Here is a 19,463-nt window from a genome sequence, read left to right as displayed (position 1 = left end):
AGTGCAAATGGTTTAGCTGGGATATCCAGGTGGGTTTCTTAAATTAATATGTATATTGTACAAAAAGAGCAGAAGCTGTACTGGATCTGGCGTTGGGTAATGAACCTGGCCAGCGGACCGTCATTTCAGACCAGACAGTTACCACAACTGCTTAAGTTTGACGATAGCTACAGAGAAGGGCAAAAATGGAGCTTGTGAAAGAGTATTAAAGTGGAGCAGGTTACATTACGAGAGTATCATGCAGGAACTAGAGGGAGATAATTAAGAACAGCTACTATTGGGCAAGTCGACATCCGCCATGTGAAAAGTGCCTAAGTTTTAACTACACAGAGCACAGGGCAGGTATGTTCCAGTCAGAAGGAAGGACAAAGAGAACTGTGGATGTCGAGGGAGGTCATGTTGTAGTCCTGAATAAAAAGGAAAAATAGATGAAGCTTTGGAAGATAGAATCAGACGGGGTCTTGGAGGATTATAAAGAGCCAGAAAATAATTTAGGAGGGGAATTAAGAAAGCCAGGAGGGGCCACGAAAAACCCTTGGTAAGTAGGATTAAAGAGAGCCCCAAGGCATCCTGTACATACATCAGGGGCAAGAGGATAACAAGGTGAGGGTGGGGCCACACAACGATAAAGATCGGGGGGGGGGAAGCATGTGCCTCGATGCGAAGGATGCGGGGGCAGTCCATAACGAGTACTTTGCATCAATGTTTAGCAAGGAGAAAGACGTGGAAGGTGTGGAGATCAGGTACAGGAGTATTAATATGCTCAGGCATTTTGAAGTGTAGGAGGAGGTAGTGCCGGGTATCTTAAATAGGAATAAGCTGGATAAGTACCTCGTGCCTGATGAGATATACCCCAGGTAATTGAGAGAATGGAGAAGAGATTGCTGGGGCTTTGACCAATAACTTTGTGTCCCCCATAGGCACAGGCGAGGTCCTGGAGGACTGGTGAGAAGCTCACGTTGCTCCATTGTTCAAGAAGGAAACCAGTGATAATCCTAGAAACCAGAATCCGGCGAGTCTCACGTCAGCAGTACAGAAGGTACTGAGGAGAATGCTGAGAGACAGGATTTATTAGCATTTGGAAAATCATAGCCTAATTAGGGAGAGCCAGCATAGTGGGGTAAATTGTGCCTTAGTACAGTGATTGATTTTGTTAATAACGTGACGAGGATGATTGATGGAGGCAGAGCTGTGGTTGTCATTTCAACACGTTTCAGAAAGGCATTTCACAATGTCCCGCATGTGAGTCTCATCCAGAAGATTAGGATCAATGGTGAATTGTCTGTTTGAATAGTTCGGGCCGCCGAGAATGAATGCTTGGCATGATGGTGGAAGTGGATACAATGGGACTATGTGGAGACACTTAGATAGGCACATGAATCTGAGGGAAACAGACGGATAAGGATGTTTTGAATGCATAATGGTTTTATATATAGATAGCCGTATAATTACTAATCTAATTGTTTTCCAGGGAGCTGTGATCATTGTGGGCCGCAGGGCCTGACCCTGTGCTATACTAATCTATCTTCTGCGTCAATGTTCTATAATATTGTTTCACCTACAATCTTTCAATGCGATTTTCGGATCAGAGTGTTGTTTTACCATACCGAGTTCCAGAACTTCTTTCAGCATTTTTTTCAACTCTGCCAACCCATTCCTCATTTCCACAAAGGATTTCCACATCACCCCCTGGGACTAGGAGTCTTTCCCCATCTCCAGGCTGAGGTAGAGAAGGGAATCCTCTGTCATAGTTCCCTTTTCTGTGAGTTCTGTGATTTCCTGTAAACAATGAAACTGTTGAGTGACAGATTGGGTGAAAGAGAATGGAGAAGATAATATCTGCTTAATGATAGGACGTCCCAGTGATTTTCTGCACAGGACTGGTCACTAGGCATCCTCCTCACCCATTCTGTACATTGCTGGGTTCAGTCATTAACAGTAAAGTACTGTCTGTGAAAATTACAAATCAGAATATTATTAGAGCCATAGAGCCCAGCAGCACTGAAACAGCGGGGAGAACGAAGACGGGGCAAAGAAGGGAGGCAGGCAGGGGAGTGGTGGTCGAGTGAGGAGAGGCAAACAGAGGGGCCTATTTATACTTTCCATCAAAAAAAAAGTAATTGTTTGAACTTACTTGGTGCAAACTTATTAACCAACCCTATATATTCTCAACGTCCGATCTCCACTCTACTCGCAACATCTCCCGTCCGACCAGTCACCCCATACCTATACTTCCACCTATATCCGCTACCCACACACACAATGACATTTCCCCTACGCCCCAAACTGCAACCCCGCTTGGGGAAACACAATTAACTGATCCCACTGACCGGGTTCGGATGCAAAGCTAAAAATGGGGCTGCGGGACCGGAGAGCCCGGAACCTCCAGCAGACCCATGGCCCGGCCCTTTCCCGATGTAATCGACCCCCGATTTACCAAACCTTGGATCAGTCGCTACTCACCGCCATCCGAAAACGAGAAACACCGGCGAGAGCTGCGTTCAGCACCGCACCTGCGTTTCGCAGGAGTTTCGCCGCAGCGGCAGCGCCACCGGTGGTCGGAGGTCTGAACATCGCCGTCGGTGACCGAAATTCCACGCAGCGCCAGCAGTGGCCGGAGGCTGAAGCTACAACAAAGAGGTAAATCACAAACACCGCAATGCTGCAGATGCTGGATACCCAAAGCAACAGACACAAATTGCTGGCGGATCTTAGCGGGTCAGGCAGAATCTATCGAAGTTGAAGTTTTGGTTTGAGACTCTTCTTCAGAACTGAGAAGGAAGGGGGAAATATCCGAATAAAAACGGGGCGGGTGAGGAAAGGGCCAGCTGGAAGGTGATAGGTTAAGCCAGGACGGTGGGAAAGCTATATAGAGCTGGAGAAAAAAACAATCTAATACCTTCTGAAATGTCTGCTTTGCTACCGCTGCTACTGTGTGGTAACCGGAATTTCCGGACCTGAAGGCCTCGAAATCCTCGGCTTTGCGTGTTTCAGCGGCCGGGAAGAGGTCGAAGGCGCTCGGCAGAGGATGGCGCTCGGGAGGCTGCGCGGAACCTCGGGGTTTTCGGACGGATGGACTCAGGGTCGGCTGTGTTCGGCTGCTTCCAAGGTATCAGCAAGTTCATGGTGCCTGGAAATTTATGGCAGGGAGTTTCTCCCTTTTGCCGCCGCTATCGGGGACTCGGGAGTCGACCGACTCGGGGACTTTGAGATTTTTTCTTTTACTGTGCCTATGGACTGCTCTTCATCAAATTATGGTATTACTTTACAGTGCTCTAACTATATGGTATAGTTATGTGCTTTTGTCAGTGTTAGTCTTTGGTCTGTCTTGTGTTCTGTGATATCACGCCGGAGAAACATTGTATCATTTCTTACTGCATGTATGCATTTCTAAATGACAGTAAAAGAGGACTCAGTGTTTTCATACTCTAATAGGAGAGGAGAGTGGCGAATAGGAGAAAGGAATAGAGGAGTGGACCCAGAGAGAAGTGATAAGTAGGTGAGAGGAAGTCAAAGCTCAGAGAGGAGCTTCTGTCACCCACGCACTGCTGTGCTCGAACTTGGTCGATTTAACGGCTGAGCTACTAATCACGTGACCACCCCTCTCTCTCTCTCCCCCCCCCTCCCCCCCCCTCCACACACACACACACACACACACACACACACACACACACACACACACACACACACATACACACTCCGCTCTCAACAGAGGATTCCGGAGCTGGGCTATCCTATTGGTGCGAAGTGATGTCAACCACTGGTTCCAGCCAATAGAGGACGGAGATCATCCCAGAGAGTGGTAGCCCCAACTCGGGGCCGAACTCCCCGTCAGAACGGAGCAAACCTCAAAGTAAATGTCCCGTTTTTAAAAATTATTTCCATTTCCATCCGTGGGAAGTTGTTGGCGTTTGTGAAGCTTCTCCTGCGGCCGGGGTCTGATCTATCGCTGACAGGTAGGAGGAAACCGCTTGGCCCATCGGCTTTATTTCAGCTCCCCGGAGGAGGGAGGGATCCGGGCAGAAGACGCGGGTGGGAGGTTTACTGAAAGGATACCGGTGGTGTGAGAGGGAGCAGACAGGATGTTTGTACCGGTGGGCTCAAGAGGGGTTTATCTGTGGAAATGTCTGACCCCACGGTGGAGGCGAGCGGAGGGATTCACGACATTGGAGGGGGGGGGGGCGGGGGCAAACACCGGCAGACTGTTGACCTGCAAGTTGGGCCAATGGTCCGGGCAAAGTGACAATTATTTGGAGATAGGAGTAGTATTGGGGCGGGGGTGGCGGGGGTGGGGGGGTGGGAGCAAGGATGGAATGGCCCGGGGTCTTATTGAATGACAGGACGGGCTGGAGGGGCCGAGTAGCCTGCTCCTGTTCCTGCTATCTGTGTGTTTAAAGAGATGGAATAAACAGATCCTTCTTGGGTCTGCAAAATGGCCAGTGTGTGTTGTAGGGATCGGTGCTTGGAGCCCAGTTTTTCCCAAACTCTAAGAATAGATGAGGTGAGAATAGAATAGAATATATTTGGCTGAGGGACAAAATCCAACATTTCTCAGTCTCTTGTAGACACGGAATGTATATTTATATATTAATAAAGACATGAATGTATATTAATAAGAACATAAACAAAAGAACATTATATTAATAAGAACATAAAAACATATCTACATTGTTAATGATATTTATTAGTCTGTTATTGATACAACATATACATCTATATATTGACAATTGCATAAAATCTGTATTTAATGACATAAAACACATTTCAATATTGTTAATGACAGAGTTGTATAATTTATCATCCGTGAGTTATCTGAATGTACTTGCCTGTGATGCTGCTACAAGTCAGTGTTTCTCTGTACCTGTGCCTTCCCGTACTTGTGCGCTTCGTAATAAATTCAACTGGACCTCAAAAAACTCATTATCATCTCGGAACCTCGGTAGTTCAAATGTGAAGAGGCAGTACACTGTTAAATACAAGAACCTGAGCGTTGTTGATGAGCAGAGGGATCTTGGAGTCCAAGTTCACCGCTCCCTGAAAGAGAGTACACAGACTGACAGGGTGATTAAGAAGGCAAATGGTATGCTGACCTTTATAGTCGAGGCGATGAGTTCAAATGTCAGGAAGTTATGTTAAATGTCGAGTTAGGCCACATCTGCAGTATTTCATACAGTTCGAATAGGAAGAATGTCGAGGCTTTGGATGCGAGTGCAGACGAGCTTTATCAGGAAATTTCATGAATTACAGAGCATGCATAATTTCTAAGGGCATATGCCAAAGTTTACATTTGTTTGTCATAGCTTTTTCCCTTTAGGATCATTTATATCATAGTATGTACTATTAATTCAGTAACTGTCTATTTCTGTAGGACATTCAGTGATTGTCCTTGGTGTGTTCTCCCACCAAATTCTATCTGCTCATTCCGTACCATATTATTCATATTGTGCCTGTATCTTATCAATAATTATATACCAACAATTTTATCCTACTGTCTCCTTATTGTGAAGTATTTTACCTCACTGAGTTATTTTCCGCTATCAGTGTTTGTTACCTGGAACTAGCAGAGGATTTATTGAATGCAACATGACGTAGGTTAGAGACAACCATTACAATTTCAGTTTCAACGTTATAAAATGGCCGCTGTGTTAATTTTATATCAAGACACTTTACAGGACAATGTCAGGGCAGCCGTCTGTCACCTGAAGTTTAATTCAAGTTGGATAATACAACAAGAAAATGATCCGAAAGACAAGAGTAAATCAATAAGATAATGATTTCTAAACAAAAGTTTGTTTTTTGGAATGGCCGAGTCAAAGGCCTAATGTTAATCCCACAGGAATGTTGTGGAATGGCCTGAAGCAGCACTTCAGGCAAGGAATCCCACCGACATCCCAGAGCTGAAGCACTTCTGGAAGAAGGAATGGCCTAAAATTCTTCCAAGCTGATGTGCAGGAAGATCAACAGTTACCGGAACATCTGGTTGAAGTTATTGGTGTACAAGGGTGGGGTGGGGGGGGGGTTCATACCAATTATTGAAAGCCAAGGTTCACAGACTTTTTTGAACAAGTACATGTAATATTGAATCATGTTATTCTTGTCATAAGGAGACTCGCAGCATTTAAAATTGACTTATTTGTTTACATTTTTGGAGGGCCGTTTTCTGCATTGCCAGGGTAACAGCCCATGTGACCGGCAGGGAGTGGTAAACATTTTTATCGTTGTCTGGTCACCGTTGCTCAGTGAGAGTTAATGGCTTCAGCAGCAGATGTAACAGATTGATAGAGGGGTGGGGAGGTTGTTGTGAACATTGACTGTGTGTCCTGAATTATTCCTGTGTTGGAATGAAGAGAAAACTAATGATGATCCCTTTCCCCATCTGGTTCCATCTGCTAATTCCCCGCGCATCTTGTTCAACCTCTGTCCAGCCTGTAACCCACCACCTCAATGATATACATTAACCACCTTTTTCTATCTCTGTCCAGTCTGTATCCCATCACCTCAATGATATATATCAACCAGTTTGTTCAACCCTTGTCCAGTCTGTATCCCATCACCTAAACGATATATATCAACAATCCTGTCCAACCTCTGTCCAGCTTGTATCCCACCAGCTCAATGATATATATCAAACATCTGGTCAGTTTCCGGCCAATCTGTATCGCATCAATAATTACAATTTTAGTTTCAACATTACAAAATGGCCAAATGTTAATCTTGACAGCATTTAAAGTGAGTCTGTTATTTCTGTTTTTTTGTCATTTTTGGACAGCCAATTTCTCTGTTGCCAGGGTCACAGCCCATGTGACTTGCAGGGAGTGGTTCTCATTTTTTATCGCTCTCTGGTCACGGTCCCTCAGTGAGAGAAAGCGGCCTCGGGAGCAGATGTAGCAGATTGATAGTGGGGTGGGGAGGAAGTTGTGAACATTCACTGAATCGACTGTATTAACCCTGCTTTGGAATGAAGAGAAAACTAATGAATGTGGGCATTACATTGTGCAACTTTGTTCAGACCGTCACAAATGTCTTGTAATCAGTCAATAGTTGTGCATCACTTAAAGTGAAAAGAGAAAATGCTGGAAAAGTTCAGCAGATCGGGCAGCATCTTGGACAGTCCCAGTACTGATACTGGGTCTACCACAGTTTCTGTTTCCACAAATCTAATCTGATGAAACGAGTTTCCAGCACTATTATTTCAATTGTATATTAAAAGCATCTTATTCTTGTTAGCCTACAGGATATGTGATGGCCAATTGTGCTGGGCAAGACCTCATTTAACAATAAGATAATGACAAATCGAGTTCAGTTTAGCTGCAGGAGACAATGTGAAGCGTATCCCCGGTATCTAGTGACTTACGCCCAGGTTTTCCAGCCCGATCATTGGTCCAGTCATATGATCATCAGGTTCCCGTTCTGCCTTAGGTTGATGGAGTGTTAGTTTTTGAACTCTGATTGGCCGAAACACTGCATCGTATTACCGGTAGCAAGGAGTCCTGGGAGAGTTCTTGTTTACGCTGTAATCCTTTGAAACTCCGGGCATATGGAGCTCTCAGTATTGGGGATGTGGCCAAGGTCAGTACTTATACAGATGGGACACGATGTTCCTCCTTCCAATTTATTCAGAAGTCTCGGGCTTCTGGACATTGGTTGTGGGTATATCCTTGAATACCTCACTTGCTGTGAGATGTGGGGATGATGTGCGAGGCTTCTAGCGTCGGAAGTGACAGGTTCAGCTGTGCCACACTGTGAGGTTGCATCATGGGATATCATAGTTCTAGATCCAAGTAAAATGAACCCGGGGATCAGTCTGCCCAAGTTTATAAGGTGTTGGCCGGGTATTTCTGGTCTGGGGGTTCAGTGATCAAACCGTGTTTGGAAATTTTCCCTCACTGTCACCTGTCTGTCAGACAGTGGAAATCTAACAAAAACACAAGATGCTGGAGAACTGCAGTAAAAACTGAAAATGTTTGAAGTCATTCTGACAGAAGGTATGAATCTGAATCGTCACATTTGTTTCTCTCCCCACAGTTGTTCCTTATCTGCTGGGTGTTTCGGGTAATTCCAGTTTATTTTTGTATTACATTCACCGTGGAATGTTTTATATTTACTGAAATGAACCTGGTTTAACTTGGAAATGGAAATGGCTCGTTTTGTGATAACCATAGCTTTTCCCACTAAATTATCCTGGTACCAATCTGCCTGTTATTCCTGGGAGAATGTTCAGTGAAGTTGTTGCTAACAAGGTTTGCAAGAATAATCTCTGGAATGATCGGCTTTATGTATGAGGAGCATTTGATGGGTCTGGACGTGTTCAATGGAGTTCAGACGGGGTGAGGGTGGGGGGTGGTGAAGTAAACCTAATGAATGCTGAAAAGCCTGGACACAGTGGACATGGAGAGTCTGCAATCTGAGTGCACTGTCACAGAGTATAGACACTTACATTTAAAATTGAGGTGAGAAAAGTCCCTCCAGCCGAAGGATGGCTGCTGCGTGGAAATTGTAGCCGCAGAGGGTAGTGGAGGCTGCTCATGGCGTATATTTATGGCAGATTTAAATATGTCCGTGATTGCTCAGTAGCTTCAGGGTTACAGGATGAAGGCAGGAATATGGAAACACACATCAAAGTTGCTGGTGAACGCAGCAGGCCAGGCAGCATCTCTAGGAAGAGGTACAGTCGACGTTTCAGGCCGAGACCCTTCGTCATGACTAACTGAAAGAAGAGCTAGTAAAAGATTTGAAAGTGGGAGCGGAAAGGGAGATCCGAAATGGTAGGAGAAGACAGGAGGGAGAGGTATGGAGGGATGGAGGGGGAGGAAGGGAGCCAAGAGCTGGACAGTTGATTGGCAAAAAATCAACAAATCAACAAAAAATTCCCCTCCCCCTCCCCTTCCCCCTCCATCCCTCCATCCCTCCCCCTCCTGTCTTCTCCTATCATTTCGGATCTCCTCCTCCCCCTCCCACTTTCAAATCTCTCACTAGTTCTTCCTTCAGTTAGTCCGGACGAAGGGTCTCGGCCTGAAACGTCGACTGCACCTCTTCCTAGAGATGCTGCCTGGCCTGCTGCGTTCACCAGCAACTTTGATGAGTGTTGCCTGAATTTCCAGCATCTGCAGAATTCCTCGTGTTTGCAGGAATATGGTGTTGGAATAAAAATCATGTTTGAATGGTGGAGCAGACTTGATGGACTGAATCATCTAAATCTCCCCCTACATCTTGCGTCTTACCATAGCTGAACGATGACTCCTTCGTATCCCGTATCAGGCTTCGCAAAGTGTGAGGGACAATATCAGATTTATTCATTCAGATCGGTATATTTGTCTTCAACATTTAAACTTCCTTAACCGGAAATATTTCGTTCTCCTTTGTATTGTTAATGTGCTTTATTACCTGTCTGGTTAAAGTTAGACCTGCGGTGAGAGATTTATTGGAAGAAAAATCGACAACTGAAAGTAAACCACGACTGAAAACGAGGCAACAACGACAAGTGAACCAGCCCTAGGACTGAGAGCACCAACCGGAGAGAACCCTTCTGACTCAGAGTTTCCATTGATTCAGTCAGGAGAAAGTTTGGTGAGTCTCATTTCGTCAAGTACTGGTCCTTTAGACATTGTCTACCTGCAGAAATGAAGGCAGGAAACTGTTGGAGAGAGACCGAATGTGCCCAGAATTACAAGTTATGTCTCTGTCGGACCCAGTTGCAGTTACTCCAGGTCTGGTAATGTGTTCTCAGTATCCCAGCTCTTTAAAACCACTGACATTCTCTCAGTGTGTGCTCATTTCAAGGTCTTGCATGTTCTGAAGTAGCTTTTGGTCATTTCTGAGTGAGGAGAGGGAAACAGAGGGGTTTGTTTACACTTACTATCTTTCAAAACAAAAAGTAATTGCTTAAACTTACTTTCTGCAAGCTTTCTACCGATATCCGGATCATTCACAACCAAATTATTGATATACATGACAAGTAACCATGCGGAACATGACTAAGCACGGGACTGGAGTCCAAGAAACAGACTCTCACCATCACCCTCTGCTTCCTGCCATCCAGCTGTTCCCAGACTCTGGGGCTCTGTGACAAACACAATGTTAGCAGCAAGACCAGACAGTGATTAATATGACGAAAGACTTGTTGCTTCCTGAAAGGACACGCGAAATGTCAGATCCAATGGACGAGATCCTCCCTTGTTTACAACTAAATTTGTCGTGGAACCCATCCTGTCGGGTCACGCTGCGTCCCATAACCCACACTACTCCAACCTCCCTCCACCCCGCCAGTAGCCCCACAACTTTCCCACCATTTACCCCACACCCGTACACGTAAACAGATCCACGTCACCGACATCCACTCTCACAGCCTGGGAAACCACAACTAACTGATCCGACATTCCCGGCCCAGACTGTCCAGCTGTCCGGCTCGGTCCCGGCCCTTTCCCACTACAACCGCCCCTCGATTTACACAAACCCGAGATCAGACCCTTCCTCATCGCCGCCCAGCCAGGAGAACCGCCAGCAACAGCTGGGGTCGGCCCTGTGCTGTGACTCGCAGGAGGTCCCCGCAGCGCCACTCACTTTTACAGGAAGGGGTACCTACACTGTCGGGGCATTTAGATTGCCCGGAGACAAGGACTGCAGGACGAGAGGTCTTCTGTTAACTGATACGAACCTGTCTTTACCCTGCTGGCAATTCTGGTTCACATTAGTAAAACCGCTGTTTATGAAAATACTGAACAAGACACTGCACTGACTGAACCACCCCAGAAAGTGCTCCTCTGAAAGGTTTGGGGTTTTGTGACCCAACCTGAAACAAGCAACCCACTGCCCACGCTATGGACAATATGGCAGAACAGGACTACTAGCCGGGGACTTTAAATCCCACATCATTGGATTCAGTGATGAAACCCGTTAAGTTTCCTTCATTAGCCTCTAAACTCATTAAAAACGTCCAATAAACTGCTTTTGAATACAAGCTCTCACCCGCATGTGACGTCACTCTGGCGCCCCACAGAAATCCATAAGATATTGGAGCCGCAATAGGCCGTTTGGTCCATCGCATCTGTTCTTCCATGTTATCATGGCTGTTCCAATTTTCCTGAGACATAGTCTCCTTCCTTCTGCCCGTATCCCTTCATCAAGCAAGAACGTGGCGACCTCTGCCTTTGATATCCTTGGCCTTCACAGCCGCCTGTGGCAAAGGATTCCACAGATTCACCACTCTCTGGCTAAATGGATACCCCCTTATCTCCTTTCTAAAAGAACCCCCCACTATCCCCTTTAATCTGAGGTTGCGTCGTCTGGTCTGGGACTCTCCCAATACAGGAAACATTCTCTCCACATCCACCCGATGAAGGCCATTCACCATTCGTTAGGATTCAATGAAATCATCCTTCATTCCTCTGAATTCAGGTGAATACAGGTCCAGAGCTATCAAATGCTCTTCATATCACAGGCCATTGAATCCTGTACTCATTTTCATGAACCCTGTTTGAACCTTCTCCAGTGTCAGCACTTCTATTCTGAGATAAGGGGTCCAGAACCTAATCACAATAATCCAAATGCTTTATAAGGTCTCAACATTGCATCCTTGCCATTCTATCCTGGTCTTCTTGAACTGAAGGCGAACATTGCATTTGCCTTCCTCGCCACAGACTCAACCCACAAATTAATCTTTAGGGAATCATGCACAAGGAATCCCAAGTCCATTTGCACCTCAGTTTTTTTTTGTATTTTCTCTCCATTTCAAAAATAGTCAACCCTATCATTTCTTCTAGCAAAGTTTAATCATACACTTCCCGATACAATACCCCAGCTGCCATTTTTTGCCCATTTTCTTGATCGGTTCTGTGGCCTCTTTCTGTGACACCCCCGAGGTCCTTCTTTAGCCTCTCTACTTCCCCAAAACTACCTGCCCTTCCACTTATCTTTGCATCGCCTGCAAACTTTGCAACAAAGCCATCAATTCCATCGTCCAAATCATTGGGATATACCATAAAACGAATCGGTCCCAACATAGACCGCGGTGGAACTCCACTAGCAACCGGGAGCCAGGCAGTAAAGGCTGCCTCTACTCCCATTTGTTTCCTCTTGCCAATCAGCCACTGCCTTATCCATGTTTCAATCTTTTTTCCTGTAACACTATGGGCTCAGAGCTTGTTAAGCAGCCTCATGTGTGGCACTTTGTCAAAGGCCTGGAAATCTTCTACTTTGTCTACCCTGCTTATTATTTCTGCAAAGCATTCCAACAAATTTATCAGGCAAGATTTTCCCTTGTGGAAACAATGCTGACTCCGGCCCATTTTATCTTGCGCCTCCAAGTCCCCCGAACTCACATCCTTAACAATCGACTCCAAAATCCTCCCAACCACTGTCAGTCGCACTGGCCTGTAATTTCCTTTTTTCTGCCTCTCTCACTTTTTAAAGAGTGGAGTTTCAGTTGCAATATTCCAGACTTCCAGAACCATTCCTGAATTTACTGATTCTTGAAGGATCATTACTAATGCCTCCACGATCTCTCCGGCCACCTCTTTCAGAACAGTGGGTGTAAACCATCTTGTCCAGGTGGCTTATTTGCCTTCAGATCTTCAGTTTCCAAAGAACCTTTTTTCCTTTCTTTTTTCATCCCAAGGTGCTTAAGGAAGTAGCCCAAGAAATAGTGGATTCATTAGTGATAATTTTTCAAAACTCTTTAGATTCTGGACTAGGTCCTGAGGTTCGGAGGGTGGCTAATGTCACCCCACTTTTTAAAAAAGGAGGGAGAGAGAAACCGGGGAATTATAGACCGGTTAGCCTAACGTCGGTGGTGGGGAAACTGCTGGAGTCAGTTATCAAGGATGTGATAACAGCACATTTGGAAAGCGGTGAAATGATCGGACAAAGTCAGCATGGATTTGTGAAAGGAAAATCATGTCTGACGAATCTCATAGAATTTTATGAGGATGTAACTAGTAGAGTGGATAGGGGAGAACCAGTGGATGTGGTATATTCGGATTTTCAAAAGGCTTTTGACAAGGTCCCACACAGGAGATTAGTGTGCAAACTTAAAGCACACTGTATTGGGGGTAAAGTATTGATGTGGATAGAGAATTGGCTGGCAGACAGGAAGCAAAGCGTGGGAATAAACGAGACCTTTTTCAGAATTGCAGGCAGTGACTAGTGGGGTACCGCAAGGCTCAGTGCTGGGACCCCAATTGTTTGCAATATATATTAATGACTTAGACGAGGGAATTAAATGCAGCATCTCCAAGTTTGCGGATGACACGAAACTGGGCGGCAGTGTTAGCTGTGAGGAGGATGCTAAGAGGAGGATGACTTGGATAGTTTAGGTGAGTGGGCAAATTAATGGCAGATAAAATTTTATGTGGATAAATGTGAGGTTATCTACCTTGGTGGCAAAAGCAGGAAAACAGATTATTATCTGAATGGTGGCAGATTAGGAAAAGGGGAGGTGCAACGAGACCTGGGTGTCCTCATACACCAGTCATTGAAAGTGGGCATGCAGGTACAGCAGGCGGTGAAAAAGGTGAATGGTATGCTGGCATTTATAGCGAGAGGATTCGAATACAGGAGCATGGAGGTACTACTGCAGTTGTACAAGGCCTAGGTGAGATCAAACCTGGAGTATTGTGTGAAGTTTTGGTCCCCTAATCTGAGGAAAGACATCCTTGCCATAGAGGGAGTACAAAGAAGGTTCAGCAGATTGATTCCTGGGACGGCAGGACTTTCGTATGATGAAAGATTGGATCGACTAGGATTATACTCGTTAGAATTTAGAAGATTGAGGGGGAATCTTATTGAAATATATAAAATCCTAAAGGGATTGGACAGACTAGATGCAGGAAGACTGTTCCCGATGTTGTGGAAGTCCAGAACGAGGGGTCACAGTTTGAGGATAAAGGGGAAGCCTTTTAGGACCGAGATCAGGAAAAACTTCTTCACACAGAGAGTGGTGAATCTGTGGAATTCTCCGCCATTGGAAACAGTTGAGGCCAGTTCATTGGCTAGATTTAAAAGGGAGTTACATATGGCCCTTGTGGCTAAAGGGGTCAGGGGGTATGGAGGGAAGGCTGGTACAGGGTTCTGAGTTGGATGATCAGCCATGATCATACTGAATGGCGGTGCAAGTTCGAAGGGCCGAATGGCCTATTCCTGCACCTATTTTCTATGTTTCTATATTTTATCGATTTCTATATAGAAGAATGCAGATTTCAGGAGAATACATATTATAAAACAAAAGGCAAAATATAATAATAACAGATACAGTGTATTGAATCACATTAACGAACTCCTTACTCTATCTTCATATGGATTAGATTAATTTGTATATAAGAATATAAACAATTTTATTATGGAAAAAAAAGATGGACACACACTACCAAAGTTGAAGCTGTTTGGGGAAAAAAGAAAAAAAAATAAATTTATCAGATAATAAAATATACTGTTAAACAATTTTTGTACTTTAACAAGAAGTCAATGATTATGAAAATAATTTAAAAATGGCCCCCACAGATTTTGAAAATCTTGGTTAGATTCAGAAATTGAACAATGAAACTTTTCTAAGTTTAGGCCGTAACATCCCGTAACCGCTGAGCATGATCAGGTGGAGCAGCATCCTTCCATTTAGACAAAAGTGCTCTTCTAGCCATAAGAGAGATAAAAGCTAGAACGTGTAGATCAGATGTCTTCAAAATGATATCTTTCCTTCCAACAATACCAAATAGGGCAATCAAAGGATTAGGCTTAACATTTACTTTAAAGAGTACAGAAAAAGTTTGGAATACTTCCTTCCAATATTTTCCAAGACCTGGCCACGTCCAAAACATATGAATACGTGAAGCTTCTACATTGTTACATTATCACATTAGGGAGATATATTCTTATAAAAAAGAGATAATTTCTCCTTTGTCATATAAGCCCTATGAACCACTTTAAATTGTAGAAGGGAATGACGAGCACGTAGCGACGAAGTATTAACCAATTTAAAAATCTCGTTCCAAGTTTCTTCAGAGATTGAGTTCTGTAAGTCTTGTTCCCAAAGATTTTTAATCTTCTCTAAGGAATCATTTCTCATTCCCAACAATATATCATAAATATTGGATATTCAACCATTACAGAATGGTTTCATATTAAAAATTTCATCTAATATGTTCTTATCAGGTCTATTAGGAAAAGCATACAATTGAGATATAATTAAATGTATATAATTGAGGTATAATTATAATTGGGCATGTGGCCAAGTGGTTAAGTCATTGGACTAGCGACCTGAAGGTTGTGAGTTCGAGCCCCAGCCGAGTCAACGTGTTGTGTCCTTGAGCAAGGCACTTAAATTGACTAAATTAGAAAATTGACTAAAACAAGATAGTAAAGAAAGCACAGAAGGTAATGAAGTTTCGATATTAGAAATGTAAAGCAATAAATCATCCGCATAAAGTGAAACTTTATGGATAATACCCTTCTGTAAAATACCAGTGATATCTTTAGATTCTCGAAATGCAATAGCTAAAGGTTCTAAAACCAGGTCAAAGAGCAACGGACACAAAGTGCGACCTTGTCTGGTTCCACGTTGAAGTTTAAATGGTTTAGAATTCTGAGAATTAGTAAGAACCAGAGCAAAAGGGGATAAATACAGTACTTTAACCAATCGAATAAAGTTGGAGCCAAAATTATTTTTTTCTAAAATGTTCAATAAATAATACCATTCAAACCAATCAAAAGACTTCTCAGCGTCTAAGGATATCAAACACACCAATATCTCCTCAGAAAGAGAATAAATAGCATTTAATAATCGGACAAATATTAAAATGAGAATATCGATTTTTAATAAAACAGTCTAATCATCAGAGCTGATAGATGGTAAGATATTTTCCATCCTACGGGCCAGATCTTTAGATAAAATTTTAGCATCAACATTAAGGAAAGAAATTGGTCTATATGAGGAACATTCAGTTGGATTCTTATTCTTTTTAAGGATTAGCGAAATAGAAGCTTCTTAAAAGGATTGCGGTAACCTACCTGACTTAAAAGAATCTGAAAAAAAAAAACTGAGCTAAATGGGGTATGAGCAATGAAGAAAAAGCATTTTAAAATTCTCCAGAAAATCCGTCAGGACTTGGAGAGCTTTCCCTGAATGCAGTGAACGTACAGCCTTGGCTATTTCTTCGTGAGAAATACTTTGACGGAACTGTTTTCGGTCATCCACAGAAAGCGTAGTGATATTTATTTGGTCTGAAAAGTTATATATTAGAGTATTATTTTTTAAGAAGATCAAAGCTATAAAGTTTAGAAAAATATTCTCTAAAATTATCATTTATTTCTCAATGATCAGTTGTCCTAGTACCGTTAGCTTTATAAATTTCTTTAATCTGTCCTTTAGCACTAGAATTTTTAATTTGATTAGCCAATAATTTACCTGTTTTATCTCCATGGATATAAAATTGACTTTTGTCCTTTTGGAGTTTGAGTTTCAATAGGGTATGTTAATAGAAAATCATATTTAGCTTTAGTTTCAACCAGTCTTTTATATACAAGGTTAAAGTATATTCTTCATCTAATTGTTTCATCTGATTGACTAATTTAATTCTCTCTTTATTAGCTTTTTTCTCAACACTTGCAGTATAAGAAATGATTTGTCCTCTAATTTATTCTTTAAAGGCATCCCTATGACAAGGCTAGAAATCTCCTCCACCGTATTCTCTTCAAAAAAAGAGTGATTTGCCTCTCCAAGAACTTTAAGAAATCCTTGTCAGATAACAGAGTTAAATTAAAACTCCAGAATCTATTTGTCTGAGGAAAACCAGGAAGGTTTACGAATAGAAGCACAGGAGCATGGTCAGAGATAGCAATCTCTTTATATTCACAAGATAGAAAGAATGGATTCATCTGGTTATCAATAAAAAAGTAGTCAATTTTGGAATATGTATGATGAACATGAGAAAAAAACGAGTATTTTCTATCTGTTGGATATAAGAAACGTCATATATCAACAATTCCACATTTAGCTAAAAATGAATGGATAAACAAAGCTGATTTATTAAGTGTCGCTGGTTTAGAGGAGGACCGATCTAAAACTGGGTCTAACCAGCAATTAAAGTCTCGTGCCATCACCAATGAATACACAATCAGATCAGACAAGAACGAAAATAATCGCTCAAATAATCCTGTATCATCTATATTTGGGGCATAAACATTGGCAAATAGCAACAATTTATTCTCTAATTTCCATGAAACTATAACAAATCATCCATTAGTTTCAGAAACAACCTTGTGCTGAACATAAGGAACTGCATTTTCTATAAAAATGGAGACACCTCTAACTTTGGCCTGGAAACTTGAGGGAAAGTGCAATCCTCTCCATTGGCTAAACAGGCGTGAATTATCAGAATTACATACGTGTGCTTCTTGTAAGAAAATAATTGGGACCTTATTTTTTTTAATATAGGCAAAAATCGTGTTTATTTTCAAAGGATGATTTAATCCTTTCACGTTAAGACTGAGTAATTTAGCATATTAATCCATTTGATTATTATTTAAAAATGAAATTAAAAGGATAATCATTAAGAAGATGAATAAAACTAAACAATGACCTATGAGATAAGAAAACCAAAGAAAAGTGTTGGCTAAAAATCCCAAACAGCTTCCAAGAAGAAAACCCCAAACACCATCACCCCTCCCAAAGAGAGAAAGTCGACCAAAGGAAATCGACGCCTACAATTAATGACGACCCCCCCCAAAAAAAAATCCTGCTGGCTTAGGTCCAAATAAATTACAAGGTTAGAATACTCCAACCTAGTCATAACAGCAGATAGTAAAGAGACAGTTAATTCTGGTATCAAGAAAAAAACACTCTAGAGAAGTATAATATACAATAATATAGACACACAGAATATTGACTCATTGAAATCTTAATCTTAAAGTAAAACCTTAAGAGGTTCTGAAAGAAAATTGACTGCAAGTTTTACCAGAGGCAAAACACGCAATTATTCATGTAAGGTTTTGTTAAACAGCTCTAACATGATACTTTAAACTTAACAGACAAAGTAATAGAACAATAAAGTCTTATTCTCAAAATAAATCATTAAAAAGTCCAAAAGGAAAGAGTTAAGTACAAAGTTTAGTAGCGTTGAAATAAGCAGTTATTCATGTAGCAAATAATAAACAGTCACTTTACTGACTCTCTCCTGAGCCAGGAGATTGGAACGGAACCATTTTTGCGATCCATCTTGCAGTGTAATTCTGAGCTTCGCCGGGTACCATAGAGAAGGTTTAAAATCTTTTTTGTGGAATTCTGACATGACGTTTCTGAACTTAGCCCATTCCTTCATAATATCTGCTCAGAAATCTTCAACGATTCTATTTTTTTTCCATTAAAATCAATCATACCTTTCCGACGAGATTCACGAATTATACGGTCCTTTTTTTGAAACTCATGAAGAGCGATTCACACTGATAGAGGTTTGCTTGTAAACATTCTGTTTCCAGGTATTCTATGTGCTCGGTCGAACATTGGTGTCGATTTTAAAATATCAGGAAATAGCTGAACCAGAAGGTTTGCAAAAAAATCCGTAGGACGATCGCCTTCAGTTAGCTCTTCAACGTTTTCCTTCTACTTCTGTTTTCTAAATCAATAATCTCCTGTCTTAGTTCGTCGTTAACCTTGGATTGTTTTTCATAACGTTTTTGCTGGTCATCCGTTTTCTTATTCAGAATCGACAGGATTTCTTCATTCTCTTTTATTCATTTATCCTGCTCAGTTAAGTTTTCTTGAGTAGAAACCAGTTTTGTGCTTAATTGCTTAATTTCAAAGCCAAGTTGTTGAAACTCTTTGGAGGATTCTTTTCTGAATCGCTGCAATTCCTCGGACGCTTCCTTTCTGTGCTTTTGCATTAATTCAACAATAGAATCCAAAGATGTAGAATAATCTTCTTCTTTTTCACCTCTAGCAGTTCTCGAAGTCATAGCGTCGGATCAGGTTGAAAGTAAACTGGAAGCGGCTGAAAAAAGCTGTTATTCCATCCACCGCCAACAGGAAGTCGCGAGAACCTTCTGTCTTGTTGTGGTCCATTCTGTGCAGGGCCCACCTTCTCTGGAACCAAAAATCTTATACCCTCTGCTTCCCTCCCCCCCTCCACATTTCTGATGTCATGCATGGGTTTGCTACCCCGGGGTCTGACGTCACGTGTGTGGTTGCTTACGTCTGCGGGTTTGATTCTCGTGGTTGTGCAGTTTAATATTTCTTCCGTTCAGACAAGGGAGTGAGATCCAGATCCGTCACGTCCTCTCATTGTGGGAGGGCATTTTTTATTCATTGACTCCATTCCACTGTTACAAATTGCCGAAGTGCAGCAAATGTTTCGAGGTTTATAACCCTATTATTGCAAGGAGGAAGTCTTTTCCGTTTTTCCGGGCTTCTCAAACATTTGGACACTTCAGTGAAATCTCCCTCCAGAAGTTCCAGATGAGAAGCTCAGTCTGTCCAATAT

General features: G+C 42.5%; 1 protein-coding gene and 1 long non-coding RNA gene across 10 annotated transcripts in view; one reads left to right on the top strand and one right to left on the bottom strand.

Annotated features, from left to right (window-relative positions):
- Positions 1–1,187: 1,187 nt before the first annotated feature.
- On the bottom strand, positions 1,188–5,637 carry LOC140208169 (uncharacterized). The gene is made up of 3 exons (XR_011888676.1): positions 4,827–5,637; positions 2,464–2,627; positions 1,188–1,779 (listed from the first exon to the last, which is right to left on the bottom strand). It is a non-coding gene; the product is annotated as an uncharacterized lncRNA (long non-coding RNA).
- The window catches only part of LOC140208168 (NACHT, LRR and PYD domains-containing protein 3-like), a 39,468-nt gene continuing 23,694 nt past the window's right edge, over positions 3,690–19,463 (top strand). For 2 of the 9 annotated variants that reach the window (XM_072276654.1, XM_072276647.1), the window contains exons 1-2: positions 3,690–3,956; positions 9,399–9,567. The gene's annotated coding sequence lies outside the window, so the exon portion shown is untranslated. The other 7 variants (XM_072276655.1, XM_072276653.1, XM_072276650.1 and 4 more) reach the window with 6 other exon arrangements.

This window comes from Mobula birostris, chromosome 13 (assembly GCF_030028105.1).
Source record: "Mobula birostris isolate sMobBir1 chromosome 13, sMobBir1.hap1, whole genome shotgun sequence".
NCBI classification, from domain to species: Eukaryota; Metazoa; Chordata; class Chondrichthyes; order Myliobatiformes; family Myliobatidae; genus Mobula; species Mobula birostris.
Note: the sequence above shows the minus strand (reverse complement) of the source record. Positions and strands in the feature narration are given on the sequence as shown.